Source organism: Homarus americanus, unplaced genomic scaffold, assembly GCF_018991925.1.
Source record: "Homarus americanus isolate GMGI-L3 unplaced genomic scaffold, GMGI_Hamer_2.0 scaffold30535, whole genome shotgun sequence".
Classification (NCBI taxonomy): Eukaryota; Metazoa; Arthropoda; class Malacostraca; order Decapoda; family Nephropidae; genus Homarus; species Homarus americanus.
Genome location: NW_024732440.1, coordinates 3,758,787 through 3,767,797, shown reverse-complemented (window position 1 = coordinate 3,767,797; position 9,011 = coordinate 3,758,787).

The following is a 9,011-nucleotide window of genomic DNA, read 5'->3' as shown; positions in this document are numbered from 1 at the left end:
ACAACACTCTAATGATGGTGTCTGGCTGTGAGATGGAAAGACGGATGGTGAAACAGGGTGAGTAGAGGGAGAGGGGGCTGGGAGGGATGGTGGAATAGTGTGAATAGAAAAAGGGAGGGAAGGAAGGAGAGGTGGTGGAAAAAGGTGAGCAGAAGGAGAGATAGATAAGTTAATAGACAATAAGAAGGGATAGAGAATGCGAAAGGTAGTTAGAAGGAAGGAGAGAAATTGGGAGAGGGAATAAAGGGAGAAATGAGGGAGGGAGAGAATTGAGGGTGTGGCGAAGTAAAATAGAAGGGAAGAAGTAATAAATAATAATAGAGTCGGGAAGGTAGAGAGAAAAGGGGAGAGAATGAAATAGAAGGAAAGCTGGAGTGAGAGAGTGAGGGAAAAAGAATGGAAAGGGAGAAAGGAAAGAATGAGTGAGAGGATAACGGATAAGATGAATGAGAGATAGAAAAGGAAATAGAAAGGAGTGACTGAGAGTTGTAAGAAACACAGTCAAGGGAGTACGAGAGATAGAAAGAAAGAAAGTGTAAGGAATGAGACAATTTTTAGAAAGTATCTACGCGTGTGTGACTGTGTGTGTGACTGTGTGTGTGTGTGTGTGTGTGTGTGTGTGTGTGTTTGTGTGTGTGTTCTGTAAACGCCCCTTCCTCTACAATTCTCTCTTTGCTATAAGTCTCTATACGATCCAGGAACCTCAATACCTTATGGCAAGTTCAAGAAACACCAACAGGTAACCACAGGTAAACACTTAACATTTCTCTAAGTCTCTGCTGAAGTAAGACTGACATCACACCCCCTCTACCGTCAGCCTCCCCATACTGATATTGTAACAGTTTATTTAGCCCGAAAAATAGTCACAGAGTGGATAATGTTAACAATATTGACATGGCTGAGCCAGTTGAGGGCCTGAGCTCTCTTAGTGGCAAAAGTCTCTGAGCGTAATAGGTAACAAAAAGCTCATCTTCGCATATTTCACTGTACTGTTTGATGGTAATGAAAGAGTATTATTAATTTATAAACGAAACCAACAATTGACTTCCTCTAGTTATATAAAACTCGAAATTACCACAAGACTCCGAAGCCTAACAACTTCAGTATCTTGTGAGACAGTAAAGGGTGGAGGCGGGTTAATAACTAAACACTACCATTCATTATTACACTTCCCAACATCCGACTTTCTACCATCAGTCTCTACGGTGATAAGAGTCTCTGGAATATTATATATTAGAAATGAGAGGAAGAGGACAGGAGGGGGGAGGAGGAGCGAGAGAGATGTGGGAGAGAAAGAGTGAGCTATACTTTGATGGTAACAGGTTGTTGTTGTTGGTTTAATAAGGTGAGCCAGGTTAATGGGTTCTCTATTGTGTTAGACTGGTAGTGGTAGTGGTGGTGGTGGTGGTGGTGGTGGTGGTGGTGGTGGGTAGTGGTGGTGGTAGTGGTGGTGGTAGTGGTTGTGGTGGTGGTTGTGGTGGTGGTGGTGGTGGTGGATCAAGGCAGCTTCACTCCTCTGGTGTTCACAACCTCTGGCGGCATAGGACCAAGTGCAAGACGCCTCTACGCAAGACTGGCGGAGGTGTTATCTGAACAGAAGCAGCAGCCCTGGAGCCAAGTTGCAGTCTGGTTGAGATGCCGACTGTCCTTCTCTCTACTTAGGTCTGCATTACTTTGCCTCAGGGGAATGAGATCTTCGGCACCAAAGCCGACAACAGTCGCAAATATTGACTGAGGCTACAGGCACTGAATGCCGCATAAATCTGCGGCTCAACTAACTCAACACAGCTAGGATAGCTACTTATGTATTAGGATATATAATATTAAGGTAATAAAATGGTGGCGAAGGTGTGGCTATTGGAGGAAGCTGGAGGCCACGTTTTTTTTTAATAGTAGTGGTAGTAGACGGGGGGAGGTTGAGTGATGGTGGTAGTAGCAATGGTAGTGGTGGTAGATGGTGAGAGTAGTCGGAGTGGTAGATGGTAGTAGTGGTGCTAGGGTGAATGATGATAGTGGTAGTAGTGGTTAGATGGTAGTGATGGTGGTGCTTAGTGGTGAATGATGATAGTGGTAGTAGTGGTTAGTGGTGGTAGTAGGGTGAGTGATGGTGGTGCTTAGGGTCTCTCTCTCTCTCTCTCTCTCTCTCTCTCTCTCTCTCTCTCTCTCTCTCTCTCTCTCTCTCTCTCTCTCTCTCTCTCTCTCTCTCTCTCTCTCTCTCTCTCTCTCTCTCTCTCTCTCTCTCTATATATATATATATTATATATATATATATATATATATATATATATATATATATATATATATTAAGCTCCCTTGTGGTCTTTTCTCGGGCGTTATTATTTCCCCTCCCCTCCCCTCCCCCTCTTCTCTTTTATTTTTCTAATCCTCAGACCTCAAGTTCTCCAAAGAAAGCGGAAGAATGAAACCTTTGAAGACGGAATGAAAACCTTACTGGAGAGGCCGTTTTATCCTGTACAGTACAGCGTCTTATTAAGGTTAAGATTGTAACATTTTGTGGTATTTTAGGAATTTTATTTTCATTAGCTTCTTAATGTTCGGTTCTAAGATCTTGACTACAAATGTGGGAGTGAAGGATTGAAGAAACGAATTTGAATTGACTTACAAAAATATTAGATCATGGCCAACTATAAACAACAACAACAACAACAACAACAACAACAACAACAATAATAATAATAATAATAATAATAATAATAATAATAATAATAATAATAATAATAATAATAATAATAATAATAATAATAATAATAATAATAATAATATTAATAATTATAATAATAAAAACATTCTTCACCACAAAACATATATGAAACTACGACAATCGACCCGCTATTTTCTGTAAAGTTTCCTCGCGACAATTTTTACGAAGTACCTAAGGCATGAAAGGGGTTATAATATGCAAATTTGGCTGCCGTCAATCATGCCGAAGGAAGGAAGCGCTTGTTTATACTCTAAAATGCCCATAAAACTTAGTTATAGTGACTCAAAGTGGCTTTCAGGTGGAGATTTAAATGGGACATCCCAACTAAACTAGCAGAAGGAGGGAGGAAGACAGGGAGGGAGGAAGGTAGGGAAGGAGAGGGGTAGAGACGTAGGGGAAAAAGGGAAGGGCAGAAGGGGGAAATGAGGAGGGAAGGAGGGAGGGAGGGAGATGAGGGTAGGGAAGGAGAAGAGAGGTAAGTAGGGATGGAGAAGGAGGGATGGAGAGTGCGAGGAAGGGAAGGAAGTCTCTAGTGTAATGGATATTTGATTAAATTTTAATAGATGTCAGAGGAGATAGGGTACAAGAGGAGAAGGAAGAGCAGGAGGAAGAGAGGAGGAGGAAAGAGGAAGGGTAAGGAGGTGATGGGATGAATGTATGGAATGGGAGAGAGAGAGAGAGAGAGAGAGAGAGAGAGAGAGAAAGATATGGTTGATAGATAAAGCGACCGAAAAGACACAAGAGCTATATACCTCCTTCTCCCTGGCTGGATTTTCAACCTGAAGTGATTGCCCTCGGTGGACTGCTCCCGAAATCCCAGGTGAACCCTGTTATTCTCTGCAAATACCACCTCTCCAGGATCGCTCACTGGTCCCCAGGTAGGGTCGTCCTCTACACTGATGGTTCTGTTGACCCCGCTACAGGTAGGGCCGGGGCTGGTGTCTACATCTCCCGTCCTCATGCCCCTGAGCCTATCAAACTGTCTCTCAGAGTTTCTGACGGGGCATCCTCCACTCAGGCTGAACTAATAGCCCTCCTTGCTGCCCTTCTCGCTGAGGAAGAAGCAGATGGTTTCAGCCCCTTGCTTGTCTGCTGCGATTCCAGGTCTGCTCTCGACGGGATCGCATTTGGATCTGGGGAAAATAAGGACCTCATCCTCCGAATACGAGGGTTAACATCCAAACTTCAGGATGAAGGCCGTCCTGTGACATTCCTATGGATACCTAGTCATGTCGGTATCTTGGGGAATGAGGCAGCAGATGACCTTGCCAAGACTGGCTGCAACAAGGCCACACCTGACTACGTTGTTCCTCGAACACTCTTACAGATTAGGACCCAAATCCGCCGCAAACAGAGAGAAGCTCGGGAAGCAGCCATCCCCCTGGACTCCCCGCCCACATGGTACGATGTCCTCCGTAAACTTCCTAACTTCTCATACGTCTACGGGAAAGGGTCGCGGAAGGGGGACGTGATTGCTGCCCGTATCATCATTGGATATGACTTTGCTTGGGAGATTGGTATCCCCACATCCCCTGAGCAACGCTCTTGTGCGTTATGCAGAAGACCCGACAGCCGCACCCTTATTCACTACCTCCTAAGATGTCCCCACACACAACGCTTCCGTGACGCCTGCTGGACCACCACTCCACGACCCCCTGACGGAGACACGATGATCCTCCCAATACTGGCCAGATATTTTGTAAATAATATTAATTATGTGTTAAAGGAACATCCTTCCTTCCTTAGGCTTTAGTAAGCCCCTTTATAATATTTATACTGTATATACTTTTCACACTTGCCAGATGATTCTGGTGTCATTGTACAGGGGTACCTAGTGACAGCACTAGGATCCCGCTTCCTCTATCAAGGAATAAACAATTGAAATTGAATTGAAAATTGACAAAAACAAAAATATGAAGAAAAAACCGAAATAAAAATATCGTCAACAACAGAAGCAAACAAACAAAAACAATAACAACAACAACGATAAAAAAGTAGGACAAACAGATGAAGGAAAAGAAACATACATAGAAATTGAGAGAAATCCTACACATGGAGAGATAGAGAGAGCCAGAGAGACAAGAGGGAGATATCTAACAACCCATCTTCTTTACCGGTCATAAAACAGAAGACAATCTCAAAGAGTGACAGATAATATACATAAAAAGTAATTTACAACCTCATTCTCACTATTTATTTACTTAATTACCATCCTAATTACTTAATGGTCCTTGAAATAATAATTATACCTATTATACAGGTAAGTCCGGCTAATTGATCCATTCTTCAATGTTTTCAATTTTATGTATCTACCTTCTTTTTTTTTTTTTACTTTTTCCTTGCTTATTTTTATTTATTTATTTATTTATTTCTATTTTTTGTGTGTGTTTTTTTTAGAATCGAGTCAATTCAGCCATTTACCTTCCGAATTGGAGAGAAAATGTTTTATCACCCCCTAAAAATGTGTCCTTGGTTTTTCCCGATATTTTTCTGGAGTAAAGAAAAAAAAAAGTATTTGATTATATATATTCATTTACCTGCGTCTCTCTCTTTCTGTCTCTTGTCTCTCCGTATCTCTATCTCTCTCTCACTATCCGTCCGTTTATCTCTTCTGTTTCTGTATCTATTTGCTAATTTGAGAGAGAGAGAGAGAGAGAGAGAGAGAGAGAGAGAGAGAGAGAGAGAGAGAGAGAGATAGATTCCATAAGGAGGATGAAGGCAATAAACGCATATACAGGTGAAACAATTAGTTGATTAGTTTACCTGTGTTCATGCTTCAGGTGTGTCCCGATTAAGGTGTAGGGGAAAGAAAGCAGAATTGGTGAAGGGAAGTGAGAAAGGGGAAGAGAAATAGGAATTGGAGATAGAGGAATAATGAGAGGAGAAGAATGATTCAATGAATAAGTAGGAAAAAGGCAAGGAAGAGGGAGAAAGAGATGAGGAAGTGAAGGGGGAAGAGGAGGAAGAGAAAGAGGAGGGAGGTATTTGAGAATAAGAGAGAGGTAGACAGAAAAGATAAATAAATAAACTGAAAGAGATATAGATGGTGTTTGTGTAGGAATTAGCTTACATTCTTAATTGTATCATTAATTCCCTCTACTACTACTACTACTACTACTACTACTACTACTACTACTACTACTACTACTAATAATAATAATAATAATAATAATAATAATAATAATAATAATAATAATAATAATAATATCAGTGTTACCAATATCACATAAAAATCTTCTTTCTCTATCCGCATATTTGAAATACCCTTAAGAAAAACAAAGGCATATATTTTCTTCTCTATCAAACGACTACTCAAATTCCAGTCATATTTTAAATTCCCTTGAAACATATCCACTCCTCACAAATTCACACTCAAACGCTTGCAGTTTTTTCTTTCTTTTTTGCAACATTTTCAAAGGCAGAACAATTGATCCTGTTCTCATCATAAGGGCTAAAGTTATATGTGATCAGAGGTGAATAAAAACCTTAAGTGGATGCCTCCCGGTGTATGAATTTACGTGTATGAGTCTGTCTTGTATTTTAGTTCTCTTCCTATGTGTCTGTGTCTCTTGATTTTTCTCTTTCTATGTGTCTGTGTCTCTTGATTTTTCTCTTTCTATGTGTCTGTGTCTCTTGATTTTTCTCTTCCTATGTGTCTGTGTCTCTTGATTTTTCTCTTCCTATGTGTCTGTGTCTCTTGATTTTTCTCTTCCTATGTGTCTGTGTCTCTTGATTTTTCTCTTCCTATGTGTCTGTGTCTCTTGATTTTTCTCTTCCTATGTGTCTGTGTCTCTTGATTTTTCTCTTCCTATGTGTCTGTGTCTCTTGATTTTTATCTTCCTATGTGTCTCTGTCTCTTGATTTTTCTCTTCCTATGTGTCTGTGTCTCTTGATTGTTTCTCTTTTTGTACGTTTCTATATCTCAGTATTTTCTTTCCGTCTACGTCTTCTCTTTCTACAGAAGCGGAGAGACATAGAAAGAGAAAAGGAGAGAACAATATACATAAAAAGAGATGTAGTTAGAAAGACAAAGTATAGATGACAGAGAAAGTGTGTGTGTGTGTGTGTGTGTGTGTGTGTGTGTGTGTGTGTGTGTGTGTGTGTAAGAAAAAGACAAAGACAAAACAAAAATACAATGAATGATAAACAGCAAACATACAGACAAACGAAGATAAAACAATATAAACGAAAGTGAGAAAAAACAAAACAAAAGAAACAGCACCAAGACGCCCCCTGAGAGAGATGAGAGACATATAGCACTATGTCGTTCTCAGTAATATCTCTCCACCGAATCCCACGAGATAGCCAATTATGCCTATTATTATTAGAGACGCAAGTGTCCTCATTGACCGCCATGCCCTGGGGAGGAACATAGAGAGAGGGAGAGATAAAAGATAATAGCAGGGATATATATCCGACAGAGAGAGATAACGCCAAAAAGGTTGAAGGATAACATTAGATAGATGAGAGAGAGAGAGAGAGAGAGAGAGATCTAAACTAATTATAAACACCTGGGACTGAAATTTACATTCACCTCTGTGACACACTAACTGGTCTCAGTAATACTTTTACGAGACACACAGACAAAGAGACAGACAATCTATATACTCTCTCAAGAACCCTCGTAATACCATACAATAGTAATCTCTCTTCTACTCCTCCTTCCTCTTCCTTCTTTTTATCTTTAAGAGGAAATGGAGGGGTGAAACATAGGTCTATGGAAGGTAATTAAGTAATGCCTCTTTGTGTGTGTGTGTGTGACATTACCCGGTACATGACTTTATGTTACAGCAGGTGCAAATCTCCCACGTGTATCTCAGTGATCGTTATCCTATTCGTTATTCCATGCATTATTGTGTGTCTTTATCTCCCTTTTCGCTATGATGCCGAGGGTAGTGGGGGGGAGGGGAGAGGAGGAGGAGAAGTAGGAGAGAAGAGAAGGAGAAATAGGAGGAGGAAAAGAAGTAGGGGAAAGTAGTGAAAGAGAAAGAGGAGGAAAAGGATTAGGAGGAGAAGGAGGAGAAGGAAGTAGTGAAGGAGAAAGAGGATGAAGAGGATTAGGAGGAGGAGGAGGAAAAGGAAGTAGTGAAAGAGAAAAAGAAAGGGGAAGAGGATTAAGAAGAGGAGAAAGATTATGGATAGAGATTTCTACCACAGGTAACTTCACTGTAGACTAAAATAGTTCTTATGTTATTTGTTTACCTGGACACTAATTAATCCCTTTCTCGTCACGCTCTTTATCTCCCTCTACATCCCTTAGACGACCCAGTATCTGTCTGTCTGTCTGTCTGTCTGTCTGTCTGTCTGTTGGGGATAATGCATAAGATGTTTCTGGCCATTCATGAACATTTGTGACTATTGTTAAGTTCAGGGGTATTTTTTTTTAATATTTGTGAGTATTTATGATTCTTTTATTTGATTTTGTGTATATGGGAATTTATGAAACGACCCAGAGAGAGTTTTTGAGCATTTGTGAGTGTCTGTGGGCATTTCTGAAGATAGCATTTGCGAATTTTTGGAAGAATTTTGTGCGTTTATGAAAAACCCCTACGAGAATTTAAGCATTTGCGAACATTTATATCGATTCATTAAGAAATAAATAAATAAAAAATTCCATTACATATAAAAGCTGTGACTCTCAACTATTTAAGTCAACCAATTCCGAACATTTTTGTGTCCAGGGAGAGCGAGTCAACTGATGGCACGAAAATTCCTGATTTAAATGCGAGGAAAATCATTTTTGAACATTTAAACTCGTGATTTTTAGCGTGAAGGGACATGACTCTGGCCATTCATTTAAATAATTCTGATCAGGAGTTTTCCTTTTAGTTCGGTCGCGTTGTTTGTGTGTTGTTGCTGATTCCATGTAACATTTACCTGTATATAAAATTATTGTTTATGTTGTTTTTGTACAGCCTTTTTGTAATTGTGTTTTTGTTATTTTTGGGGGTTTTGTTGTACAGTCTTTTTGTTATTTTGTTTTTGTTGTTATTATTTTTCTTGTTTTGGGTTTTATTGTAGTGTTTTTGTTATTTTCTTATTATTTTTCTTGTTCTTTTGTTCTTGTTTGGGGGTTTGTTGTTATTGCTAATGCTGCTCTTGTTGAGTTTGTATTCATTTTATTATTGTTGTTCTGTTTTGTTTTGTGTTTTTGTACAGTGTTGCAAATTTTATCGAACATAGACCAAAAAAAAAAAAAACCAACAACACCGCAGAACAAGAACTAAATGACCTTTCGATCTACAACAACATTAACAGATCAGGAAGTCAGCAGTCACCAGGGACCCTC